Raw genomic sequence first — 14,086 nt, forward strand, 5'->3', positions numbered from 1 at the left:
TAGCCATGCAGACAATTAGAGGGTTTTTTAAAAAAATAAATATGACAGGTGGATTTCTGAAGTATAAAGCAACATGCAAGCTTATATATTTTCATAAAAGCACTTTTAGGGAAGTGTTCTATAATGTGAAGTTGAGAGCTCAAATTAGATATAATGAAAAGATGAGGTTTTATAAGAGTTATGTAATTCACATAACAAATATTTACATAAAAGTAAGTACAAAATTGCAAACATATTTGTTCTATCCTCTGAATCATCAAGTTCAGAAAATTTCTTACTGGAATAATTATAAGATAAAATTCCCAATTCTGAATGTTAATAAGGAAACACATATAGGCGCAATATGAGAAATGTAATTCTTCCTTCTGAGAAGCCATGAAGGAATAACATAGCTGCCCCTTGGGGATTGTCACAGCATCCCTAGAACTCCTAGAAACAGAACTAAAACTGCCTCCCCTCACTGGCATCGAGTTTTCTTTTCACACTTAGAGATGCTTACAACTGGACCACAGGTTAGTGAACTATTCTTAAATGTCCCTACCCTCCAGTCCTCAAAAAGGCAGTAATATTTTAAGGTGCCTTAAGGAATATGTCCTTTTAATAATTTATGCCATCCTAAATTCCATCAATCTAGCTTATGTGTGAGATGATTACGTCCTCTCTTTAAGCTCATAATAGAAATTTTATTCCATCTGTTCAAGTGAGAGAAAGGTAATGTGTTTTGTTTTGTTTTGTTTGAGCTGGTATTATTGCAATTGAATTGTTTTTTTCTAAAATCTTTTTTCTTTATTCAAGCCCTTTTGTTTGCTTTCTTGCCTTTTCTTAAATATCCAATTGATGTATAATAAACATACAGATTCACCCTAGTGTACATTTCAACGAGTTGTCTTTCTTCCTTTGATTTTATGCACCACTGCCAGCCATGCCTGTACCTGAGGAACCTGGAACCAAACACACACCCAGTATTTTTGTCTCTTCCCACAATGCAGCCCCAGCAAAGGGCCTTGAGTAATTATTTCTGACTAGTTCTTGTCCATCACCAAAGATTTTAAGCTGAATTTAACAGAATTGGTATGGTGAAGACATGTGTCTTTAGCTAAATAAACAATTATCAGAGGATGGAGAGGAGGGATGCTCTTTATTCCTTGCCATTTATGGAAATGGGTTCTTTATCTCATCACATGTTCTGCTTCAAAACTATTCAGAGTTGAGCACTCTGGAGATAGGCTTTGATCTTTGTTATCCTCATCTTTTACTGAAGACTTTCAACTTTAAAACATTTGATGCTCAGACCATCACCAAGTTCACATTATATGCTTTAAAATTAATCATTTAAAATTAATGATTAAGCCTCTATATCAGCCAGGATTCATTACCTTGTGTTGTGATCACAACCCCAAAATCTCAGTGGCCAAACACCAAATACAGCTTACTTCTCAAGCTTGTTATATGTCTGTTGATAGAGTTCTGTTCATTGTTAACATGCAGGGACCAAGGATGACAGAATTTCCGTTTCACATGTGTCTTCGTAATTACCATAAGGGGGTAAAGGGAACAAGACAATCCTGTGCTTGCTTCTACAGCTTCTCAGAAGTGACATATATTACTTTCACTTATATTTCATTGACCAAACAAGTCCCGTGGCCATGCCTACCTTCAAAGGGTTCAAGAAAATACGATCCCTCTCTCTGTCTGGAAAGAAAATATATGAAGAGCCCTCTTAGGAAGCATGATAAAAACAAAGAATTGAGGGCGCCTGGGTGGCTCAGTCGGTTGAGCGACTGCCTTCGGCTCAGGTCATGATCCTGGAGTCCCAGGATCGAGTCCCGCATCGGGCTCCCTGCTCGGCGGGGAGTCTGCTTCTCCCTCTGACCCTTTCATGCTCTATCTCATTCTCTCTCTCAAATAAATAAAAAAAAATCTTAAAAAAAATAAAAAAAATAAAAAAAAAACAAAGAATTAAGCAAAAATATACAGTTGGGTCATCAGCTTAAAATATTAGCCACACATAATGATACATGTTAATTGGAGAACTCTGATATTCTTAAAAAAAATAGAATCAAAACTACAGCCTCACTCTGGAAAAGAAATACAACTTTTAAGTTACATGTCTTATAGTGATTTTTTTTCCCCATGTTTTTTTCTTGTTAGATATGTGTTTCTGGCCCTGTCCATGTTTCCTTTCAATTACATGATGACAAAGCTACTTGTACTCTAAGTTTTCGTCCACTATGGGGTATGTTACACAGCTGTTACTCGACTGGGATGGTGACAGACTATTATTAGCTTCCATAACATATCTTTATTTTCTGATGGACTTGCCAGCAGCAGAGAGCCAGTAATAGCAACTGCAGGGGTAAGAACTGTGGAGGTCCATCTGGAAGTAGATCATAGACACACACAGTCACAAGACGGCATCTGGGCTGCAGAGAAAAAAGAAACTCTGGGTTAGTTTACCAGGGAGGGTGGGAAAGAGAGTCATACAGGAAGCACTATTATCTATGAAATTCCATGTTATTTTAAAATATTATATAAGCAAAGGCTGGTATTTACAAAAACACTTTTCTCTCTGAAAATCTCACAGGGCAGGTGCACACCCCATGACATCCTCGAACCTAACCTTGGGTTTAGGGAAAAGGAACTTTGGCAAGGGCGTTCATCTTACTCCTTTTTCTTTTACTGAAAGTGACAGGGCAACTTTTTACTGAAAGTTACAGGACATTCTGTAGCGAAGGAGCCACTTTCAGAGTCTTATCTTAGAGACTTCTTTAAAGAATCACTGTCATCCCAGAGGAGATGAGAAGACTATCAATGTCTAATCCTCTTGTCTCTACAGTGAACAAACTTCAGCTGTTTATCAGGACGATACTCTCCAGTCAAATCCATTATAGTCTTTGAGTCTTTACTAACTCAATTTGGGAAACATTTCTTGCATAACAGAGTTTTGATACCTTAATTTGTTTTATGAGTTTTTAGATATTTATTAGGAAGTTCTCATTTTACTGATTAAGAAATCTGAGACCCAGATTTTGGGCTACCACGCGTGTCTTCTTTTAGGAATTCAGTGTCTCTACTGCTAGGTGCTGCTGCAGTGAATACAGACCTGTTCTCAGGAACTGTGTATCTATGAGAGGAGGAAATGACAGGTGGACAAACAATTAAAAGTGCAGAATACTTTGCATGCAGAAGGCAATACTTTATACCATGTATTTAGTTCTTAATATATCTAGGCATTACTTTTAGGTCCAATTTAAAAAATTTCCTTTACTCCCCCCAAAACCCACAACTGATTGATAGAAGCTAAGCTTTAGAGATGCCAAATAACTTGCCAAATTTATTAGTTCACAGCTAATAAATAGTGGGCCAAGGATTGGATCTTAGGTTTGACTCCAAATTCAGGTGCTTAGCTACTTTACTAAGCTACCTTAATAAAGATTTTGATAGGGAAAAAGAAATATGAGGTAGGTAGAAATAAGAGCTGCAAGGTGCTATGGGTTCAGAGGAAAGATGGGTTCCTACAACCTACAACATTGTCTTTAAGCCTTTTTGTCCTCTTCTTACCCTGACTCTGGTCTGAATTGTCTTATATCCTGCATTGTTTATTAATTTATTATTTCTACTGATTAGAGTTTTTCTCTGCTGCTTTCCATTCTTCCTCCCTCTGACTTGAATGTAAGCTCCATGCAGGCAGAGATATTTGTTTTATTCATGGTGAATACCAAATGTCTAAAATAATACCTGGCACATAGTAAGAGCTCCACAAATATTTGTCAAGTTTAATATCTTAATAACCTTACTTGGGAGAAATACCGCCTAGAAGGCATAACAGAATTTCCAGGTGGTCATGAGATTTTTAGTTTCAAAAATGGAGACAAAAGTATAAAAAGTATGAGGATTCTGCCCAAAGCAAATAATCTTCAAAATCTGGGTGTGACCAGGAATGTATTAGAAATGTATATATTACCTGCTGCTGGTGGTTGAGATAGCTGACAATGGTATCCTTATGTGATGTGAAAGAACAGCTGTCCAGTTTATATTTTCTTTTATATAACTTAGATTTTGAATAACATTTTCTTTTTTTAGAGAGAGCTAAAAGGCAATTTGAGGAGTTTTTCCTTTGCTCTTGTCCTCCCAAATCTGTCTTTTGAGCCATTTAGATCTGTTGACACAAAATTTCCTCTGCCTTTACTTACCATTAATGCAGAGTCCCCTTCTTGGTTTTCATTGCTGGTAACTAGATTCTGTTGGTGAACTTTCTTTGCTGAGTGAGTTCAGGCAAGTTGTTGTGACTTCCCACCTGGGTTTCTGTGCAGATCTGCAAAGAAACCAGGGATTGGCCATAATTCTTGGTTAGGTTTCAGAACCAAAGATGGCAGTGGAATTGTGAAAGACACCATCTGTTTGAGTATAAAAATTACTTAGCTCTACTAGTAACAAGTGAAATCTGAAATGTTTTCCATTTGTGTTGGAAATGAAAGTGTTGGAAGCCTTCTGAGATTTGTGGAGGTGATGCTGAACTCAGGGACTCAGTCAAAAGCCTCTAGTGCTTCCCATCCTTTATTTCTCATCTGTTTGGTTAAGGGATTAGAAATGAGGTCCAGGTGGTTATGTTTTTTGCTTAGATTTTGAGGCATTGGTACTTTGAGCTGTTGAGAACAGAAATAATTTTCTGAAGGATGACAGTTGAAGACAGACTAGACATTCCACAGTCAGATCACAATATTCAAGCAGCTAGACATGAAGCAGCTACCTAAACACAGGGCCAAAATTGGGTGAACGTTTAGGAACCAACTATCAACAAGATTGAGTTGGGAAGACAATTTGGACCAGGGGAAGAATAGCTAACTGTGGAATTCTGAGGCAAAGGCAAAATGCACTTTTGTGTGTTTCCTCTACAACCTTGTATGTGCACATCTGGTCCATATAAATTGACTTAAACAGAATAAAATGTATCTTGACAAGCAGAAAGAAAAATTAACGTCCTCCTCACTGAGATGACAGCCAACACAGACATTTTTCTTGCCACCTTCCCTGGAAAAGTTCTAGGATGTTCTATTTTAATAGAACCCAAACCTTTATTATTCATCCTCTCTCTATTTCCTTCCACTACTAAGCATAAAGATTCCATTAGTAGGCTTGTGAGTTCAGACATGAAGGAAAAGAGAGCTCTGCTCCTTTATATCAAGGTTATGTGTCTTGGTATTAGTAATTTTTAGACTAAATGCCAAGAAATCTGCTAATGGGATTTTCCCAAGATTATATGGGCAATAAACACCTTAACAGAACCTAAAGAGTCTTCGCAAAAATTAGGTGTTTGTACATAATGCTGTACTTTTAGAATAGGCCCTATTTATTGCCTCTCAGTGGATATTAAGCAGTATAAACTAGAAGTAGCATACAGTGACACCTGGACACCACTGGACCCCAGAGAGCATAAAGCAGGACTTCCTGAGGAAGCTGAGTCCTTCTTTGCTGGATTATTGTCTGTGGTGTTATAGTAGGTTCCTCCTGCTTCTCATCTTAAGTCACTGACACAGAGGAGAGGAGAGTTGATACAGGAGTCAAATTCACATTGCTAATGCCCACTGTACTGTCTTTGCTTTTAGTACTCAGCTCCACATTTAGTGAAGTGTGTCTACAGCCAAGGACAGTCAAAGGCTTCCTCTCGACTGCCAGATCAATTGATTTGCAGTCTGAGAGCATTTAGGCTCAGGGGATTGTGCTGTGATGGATTAGCAATTTGCCAAGGGTGTGGATGGGAAAGTGAGTTTCAGTAGCCCCTTAAAACTAATATCTAAAGTTAAAGGACAGAGCTCACAGTGCCACTCACAGGTCACAGACTCTGTTCCACTCCACTCGGCTCCACCTTGGCAAAAGTGTTCAGCCATACAGAGACTGAGCGGTGCATTGAGTCTCTGCTGTCTCCTGGAAGTATGCTGCATAGAAAGTTAACAGCTACAGACCCTTCAAGAGCAAGTTCTTCACCTTCATGAATACAGACCTGGTTGCCTTCACAAAGAACCAGAAGGATCCCAGTGTCCTTGACGGCATGATGAAGAAACTGGACCTTAAGTCTGACGGGCAGATGGATTTCCAAAAATTTCTTAATCTTATTGGTGGCATAGCCATAGCCTACCATGACTCCTTCATGATATCTGTCCATTTCCAGAAGTAAAACTGAGGAACTCTTGGGCCTGGCCTCCAGACCACCCACCCCGTTTCCTTCCAGCCTTCCAATTATCTGTTCCTCACAGAGCAAACACCCCTTCTGGTAGTAATAAAGCAGTAGCATTGTTAGAAGTGCATGCACACACAAATAAAATAACTTTTAAAAAATAATAAAGGACAGGGGCGCCTGGGTGGCTCAGTCGTTAGGCGTCTGCCTTCAGCTTGGGTCATGATCCCAGGGTCCTGGGATCGAGCCCCGCATCCGGCTCCCTGCTCGGCAGGAAGCCTGCTTCTCCCTCTCCCACTCCCCCTGCCTGTGTTCCCTCTTTCGCTGTGTCTCTCTCTGTCAAATAAATAAATAAAATCTTAAAAAGAAAATAAATAAAATAAAGGACAGTTGCAAAGCACTCCCCCTGAACCTTGAGAGTTTAGGACCTCTCTTTAATTAAGTTGCAGAACATCTTAGAAAGAAAAGAAAATGCAGAATTATAAATTTCTTAGCTATGATACTGAACAAAGTTTCAATCACTGATCTTTGACACTTTTATTCTATTCAGCATTTAAAGTGGTTTTTAAAAAAACATCCTTATCACTTGTGTTGTGGAGAGTCCAGTAAGTTTGCTCTCTATTTTAGAGGAAGCATTTTCTTTTGTTTAGCGAAACTTACTTCCTTTGAGTATCAAAGGGTGCACACTCATTTCTAATGCAAGAATACTTGATAAATAAATCTGTCTTAGCCTTATCCTTTCTCTTCAGAATCAGAAATATATCACACTGCCTCTTGGCCTTACCAGACCAAAGCCTTGGCAGGGGTTAGGGCCACAGTGACAACTAGACTTGCTATATCAACAGAAGAAGTATGGGAGTGGCTCCTGGATCCTGTTCCAGAATGGTATCTTTTAGCTCTCAGATCCTCATTCTCTACATTTTAGATTGTTGACCCAAATAATGGATCAGCAAACTATACCCTATGAGCTATATCCTGACCACTGCCTTTTTTTTTGTATGGCCAGGACCTAAGAATGACTTCTACACTTTGATGGAGGGCATACTAAATTTGGATACAAAGGAAGTTATATTTCTTGTTGGTCCATAAAGCCTAAAATATTTACCATCTGGCCCTTGATAGGAAAAAAATTGTAGACTCCTCATTTAAATGCATACAAAATTAAATAATAATACATTTAAGTAACTTTGAAGCACACCTAATTACTGTTTTTATTCCCACATATGCTGGCTCGTGAGATACTCTGAATGTGAAAGTTTTGTTTTGTTTTTATAAATTAAGTCAAAGAATTTCACAATCAAAATCAGGCTGGATAATTAATTGGCAGAGTAGATCTAAGAATTATACACACAAGAAAGTCATTTTGTATTGGATTATGTATGAGAGATTAATCCATCAATACAAATGACACAGTTCAAAAAATTTAAGATTCAGGCTGGGAGGGGCTGTTCTTGAAGTCCACTGAAGGGCTTTGAACTACTGGAATATATTGCACACTAGGGGGCAATCTTTCTAGCCCACTTTTCAAACATTAAAGTACATCCTGAATCCCTGGAAATTGCTAAAGTGTTGATTCTGATGTGGCAGGTCAGGGGCTCAGCCTGACATTCTGCATGTCTAGCAGGGGGTCTGAGGCTGCTGCTATGGGGTTCAGGAGTTGAGAAGAAAGACTCTGGTCCTTTCCATTGGCCTGCACCACTTTTCCCTTAAGCTGTGATGAAGCCTGACTACAGAGGTAGTGCTTTGACCTTGAGTCAAAATCATAAAAACCACAAACACCTGGACCAAGTTTCTGTTTTACTAAAACATTTTATAGCTCTGGCATTCCATCAGTCAGAGGTTGGTATGGAAATTATAAAGAACAGTTGCCTCAAACCGTGTATGTTTACCTCGCAGCCGAAGTGACAGTCTGATGGCTGTGCCTGTGAAATACAAATCCCTTATATTAATCAGTACATGTAAACAGACAAGTGCTGATGGAGAAAAAAAGGCAATCCATAATAACCATAGATAACTCACGTATCATAAGGTAAGCTAATTGGTATTGGGGTTATACAAATGTTCAGCCCATCTGTGCCTTGTAAGTACTTCAGTACACCACCTTCCCATCATGGCATATTATGCAAAATCATAAAGCTTTGAGCTTTAATATTATTCTGGTTTCTGAATCATACATTATCAGTAATAAAAGTGCTTGTAAATAAACTAGCAGATCAAATTAACTTCTTTTTCTTGAGAATTGAGTCTTTTGGCATACTTGCTTCTGATACTACTTTTGCGTGTTTAGATTTATTATACAGAGGGTCTTCCTCTTTTTCTCCTCCCCCTCTTTCTTTCCTCCTTCCTTTCTTGCTGTTTGCTTGATTCCTTCTACTTTTTCTCTTTTGTTTTCTTGGAAGGAGATTTTTGGAAGAGATTTCCTGGTATTTAAGGCAGAAAGACTTTGCTATATCTTATATTTATGTAATTCATGATGACAGAGGAAAAAAAAATTCAGTCTTCAGTCTTTTTTTTTTTTTTTTAGATCCACAGTCACATAAAGAAATGATTTGTGGAACTGAGAAGAATATGTCTATAACGCAAACCAAGAAAAAAGAATTTGATGTTATTTAATGAAGCAGGTGGCACATCTTTTTCAAAATCCCATTTTAGCTGGGCAGTGATTTGCAATGAGAGCTGACATGTTCATTTTTGCCAGGCTAACAAACCCAAGGCCTATTGAAAGTCAGGGTAGGAAAAAAAACAAAAAGAAAGAAAAGGAAAATCTTCTTTAATAGGCCTGAGTTTTTGTTGCAGAATTTTTGTTGCTTTCCCTTTAGAAAGTTAATTCTTTGCTCTATTTGTTACTACAGGCTTGTTAGTATAATAAGATCAACCAAACAGAAGCTTTGCAGTTACTTGTAAGAATCACCCTACGAACTAATGGTAAATGGTTATTAATGTGGGAGTGGAAAAGTTTGAGGCACTCTTCTTTCTGTAGTTATTCTGTATGACTTTTTTTTTTTGACCAAAAAATATAATAGGTTGGAGTAATCTGTGCTCAAGATTTCTGGGTTAAGCTGTAAAATATTTAGCTGTCATAAAATGATGAACATGTTTGGTCTATTAATTATAAGTGTCCCATCACATGGTCCCTCTACTTTGATTAAATCATGTGACTAATCAAGGCGAAACAGGAGATAACTGACCTTTAAAAGTAGTTTCACATTAAATCTATCTGGGCTATAATTCTTTCTCATTTTAACAGAACAGATTGCAGTACTTATGAATATTTTAGAGTTCTACTTAGACTTTTCTCCCTTTAGTGATAGAAAGAGCTATCCTGAGTTTAATTAATTTTTTTTCTTGGTAACAAGCATGGTCCATGCATCTAGGTAGAGGCAATTCACACAATAACTAATCCTACCTAATGCACCTGTAGGTAGGAACTGTTTAGAGCATTAGATGTATCAAAAGTGACTGAGTAATAAGGATTGTATCTGATTTGGGGCTGAGATGCTAAGACCCTTGTCTCATAGGACAGTTGCTTCAAATGGCACTTGAGGGCAAGTCTGATGGTGAAGTACTATTCTGATTTCTAGAAGAATTATGTAATTCTGTGGGGGAACCCTGCTTCATATCCATATTTTAGAAAAATCAAACAATACTCTAGACCCTTATTATGTTCTTTTATACTGCATTTTTAAAAATTAAATGCTAGAAAGTAACACAGGAGTGTTAGCTTCAGTTTACCTTGTAGAATGTCGCTGAAGCAAATAAACATGTGCTACCAAAATGAGCCAGTAAAGCAGTTCTAAAAGTATTCTTCTTGGGGGACAGTTATCATGGGGTTTGGATAGTTCAGCATGTTTTCTCTCAATTATTTATTTTATTTATCTTTGTGGCTCCTAAGAAGGAGGAACAGAAAACTCAGATGGACAAATGGATCTTTTCTCATGATAAATTCTAATTTGGTCTGGAGTGTAGGAGAGAAGGCTGCAGCAGAATATTGGTGCTTTTTTTTTTTTATGTTATGTTAATCACCATACATTACATCATTAGTTTTTGATGTAGTGTTCCATGATTCATTGTTTGCGTATAACACCCAGTGCTCCATGCAGTACATGCCCTCTTTACCCATCGCCAGGCTAACCCCCCCACCCCCCTCCCCTCTAGAACCCTCAGTTTGTTTCTCAGAGTCCATAATCTCTCATGGTTCATCTCGCCCTCCGATTTCACCTCCTTCATTTTTCCCTTCCTGCTATCTTCTTCTTTTTTTTTTAAACATATGTTATTTGTTTCAGAGGTACAGGTCTGTGATTCATCAGTCTTACACAATTCCCAGTGCTCACCATAGCACATACCCTCCCCAATGTCTATCACCCAGCCACCCCATACCTCCCACCCCCCACCACTCCAGCAACCCTCAGTTTGTTTCCTGAGATTAAGAATTCCTCAGATTTAAAGACATAGTCAAGTCCCAAATGGCAAAATGAGGTTAGGGTAAGAGGTGTACTCTAGTCAAGCCAGGCAAAACTAGTGTTGGGTTAGGTTAGAAATGGAGAAGCAGGCTACTCAGGAACATCCAGGTATACCTAGGTTGTCTGTTTTCCACTATCTATTTAAATAGACACCAAATTACAGTTATTGGTGGAGAAAGAGAAAGAGTTATACTTCAAAAGAGAAAGTGTAATTAAGAATTCATGTATTAGAATATGTGAGGCGTGTTACTTGGGTGGTGCCTATTTTGTTGGATCATCCTGACAGTCATTGGCATGAATTGCAAGGTACCTCATTTCAGAGGCTTCCAGAGCCCAACCTACAAAGTGAAAGCAAATTCATGAGTTGCATCGTTTCATCATATGAAACCTGTTATATGAATTGACATTTCAAATGAAAGTCTCCTGTATCTGTGAATTTTATTTGATAATAACTGTTACTCTTTGTTTATATTTAATGACTTTCCTAGAAATTAATGTTTCTGTTCTCTATGGCTTGTCAGAAACAAATAGCCTTTAAAAGGGCAATTATGTTGCAGATAGAAAATGTGTACGTAAGATTCGTTTAGGATGGTTGGACTGATAGTTCTAGGACGTGTTTATTGAAACATTTTGGTCATGGATTCATGTGCTCAGGAGCACATTCACATGGACCTGAGCTTGCAGAGCTATGGTTTCATAAGAAAGCTAGAGCGCAAAGTGAAGATGAGCGCTCCAAGTATAGCGAGGATCCTTGCCTTCCCTTTCATTTTATCATCACATGTTCTGTCTGAAGAGTCACCACCTGATACTCTGTTAATGGGTGAAAATAGTAACATTTTGCAAAGATTGTTTCCTACGCTCTATAGCTGTTTCTGGAATTTAGCCCTGTCTTTAACATAATCCTATATTCTTCAAAGATCTGACTTACCTTATGCTCCTCTGTTTTCCTCGTGTTATCTCAACCTATTTGTTTGATGATGCTGAATTATATTTTTGTGCATCCAAGATCACTTTCACATGACAGATCACTCTCACATTGGAATATAACTGCTCCTAAGTTCACGAACAAAAGAAATTCTTTATAGCAGACATAATTGACTCCAGTGGAATTTTACCATTACTGCCATCTATTCCCTTCTGTGCAGTGAGTTTTCTCACTTTTTAAAAAAATTTCTGTTTTGATGATTTTTAAAGATTTTACCTTCTGAATACGAATCCTTGTAGACTTCTGGAATTTTGGCAGGTGAGTTTCATAGGTAGATATTTTGAACCGAATTCAAAGCTTTGGGAAATGACCTGACCCTGGAATTGCAGCGTAGGCAAAGTGGTGCCATGTTGGGTCCTTAGTGGGTTGTTGGTGATCACAGTGAAGTTTTCACTGGAATCTATTCTTTATTAAGACACTAACACTGATCGCATAGAATTATAATGCCTAGGAAAATGAATTCACCTGTAGGACATAGAATCCAACCCCTCAGGTCTTTCAGTAATTTAAATTGGGGTGATTGTCAAGGAAATGAAGTGGACAAGACATCATCTTCACTGAAGAGCCATATTTTACCATCGTATTACATAGCATATTACAACTTCTAATACTGTGTTAAGTGTTCTTTATCTAATTATGTTTTTGAATTGAAAGATGGCATACCATTCACTGTTTAATATCTACACAAATACCGAAAAGAATAGATGGCTCAACACCCAGATTTTCACTTCTTTGGCATTTCATTTGAAATATGATGCTCATTATTAGCTATTCATACTGTGACATGTCACATTTTCTTCCAAAGACAGTCTTTTCTTTTCCTTCCACTCCTGTGCACAGTGTTGTTAGTTGATGAAACAATGTTTAAGGGAGTCCATTTTTAAGTCCATTACTTCCATAGCTTTATCCTTACGGAGCTCATAAATTAAGTTTTCTACTGGTTTGCATTCTTCTTTAGGTTGACCTCCACACACGTGAAGGAGAATCACTCAATCCTGTGACTCTGTGAACAAGGTTCTTCCTGACTCACCTGATGCTCTGAATTATAGCAACAACTCCATTAGAATAGCATCACCAGTATTTAAGATGCTATTAAATTGCAGGCACTTTGTCAATTGCATCTGAAGATAGCTTCTAACTACCGAACTAAGAGTGAAGTGTATAAACAGTATTAAACAACCAAACCCTGCCATGTCAGAAAAGAAATAGTTGTTTGAAAAACAGTTCACATGCAAAAAATGTCCAATATAATGTGAACCGGTTTAAAAACAGGCTCTAAACTAGTTGAAAATATAAGCTATGATACAAATGCATATGAAATGTTTCTCTAGACTATTCTCAAGGAAGAAAAATGAAAGGATAATTATAAACAGGTAATGAAGTGGATAGGTTGTGATCAATGAATTTGCTTATCCTGATGAGAAAATACAACTTCTATCTTCATGTTTGGGTAGGAAAGCTCCCCCCCCACCCTTCCCCCCCCGCAGTGAAGCACCTAACGTCTTACATTTGCATTAGGATTTATGGCAAATTTATTTGTTCACCAGTTATTCTGAGAATAATGGGTCCTTTTTTTAATGGCCTATTTTTTAATATCTCCAGTTCTTTGCCACATCAAGAATCATTGCAATGGTGCTCACCAGCCATGTCTTTCTTGTTACCTAGTGTTCCCTGTTACACGAGCAATTGTTCTGCATGTAACCATGCAATGCCAGACATGGCTGTCAGATGAATTCTGGTAAAACTCAATATTGCAATGATTTTTGTTTTTTGACCAGCATCTGAAATCTTTTCTTGTGTTTGGCAAAACTAAAGTTACATAAATTATGGTAGGAAGCAGAATTCTACCTCCCATTCCTACCAGAGAAACAAAAAGGCTAGATGCCTGCTTTTCTTGACTTCTGGCATCTAGAGCTCAGTCAAACAGGTGCTTCTGCCTGGAATTTAAATGAGGAATGAGAACATAAAAAATAGGGATAGTCTAGAGGAGCAGTTCTCAGAGCATTGTTCAGGAACTTCTGTGGGTCCCTGGAACCCTATCAGGGGGTTCACAATATCAAAACTAATTTCATAAAAACATTAGCACATTATTTGCCTTTTTCCCACTGATTTTATCATGAGCATACAGTGGAATTTTCTAGAGGTCACATGACATGTGATATTGCAACAGACTGCTGCAGAAACTAGGAGAATCCAGCTATTTTTAATGGAGTTAGACATGGAAGAGATTTTTTAAAAATGTAAAATAGTATTATTTTCACTAAATTTGTTTATTTTAGAAAATACAGTTATTAAAAATATTTGTGCTAGGGGCCCTGGGTGGCTTTTCAGTTGGTTGAGTGTCCAACTCTTGATTTTGGCTCAGGTCATGATCTCATGGTTGTGGGATCAAGCTCTGTGTTGGGTTCTGCACTCAGCATGGAGTCTGCTTGTCCTTCTCCTTCTGCTCCTCCCTCTGCTCTCTCT

The 14,086-nt window shown here is 37.9% G+C and overlaps 1 long non-coding RNA gene and 1 pseudogene across 1 annotated transcript in view; both read left to right on the forward strand.

Annotated features, from left to right (window-relative positions):
• Positions 1-6,412, forward strand: part of LOC102739175 (protein S100-A11 pseudogene) — a 34,017-nt pseudogene extending 27,605 nt beyond the window's left edge.
• Positions 1-14,086, forward strand: part of LOC145722510 (uncharacterized) — a 304,446-nt gene that overhangs the window by 289,327 nt on the left and 1,033 nt on the right. The window lies entirely within an intron of this gene.

Source organism: Leptonychotes weddellii, chromosome 1, assembly GCF_054177405.1.
Source record: "Leptonychotes weddellii isolate Sample4059 chromosome 1, ASM5417740v2, whole genome shotgun sequence".
NCBI classification, from domain to species: domain Eukaryota; kingdom Metazoa; phylum Chordata; class Mammalia; order Carnivora; family Phocidae; genus Leptonychotes; species Leptonychotes weddellii.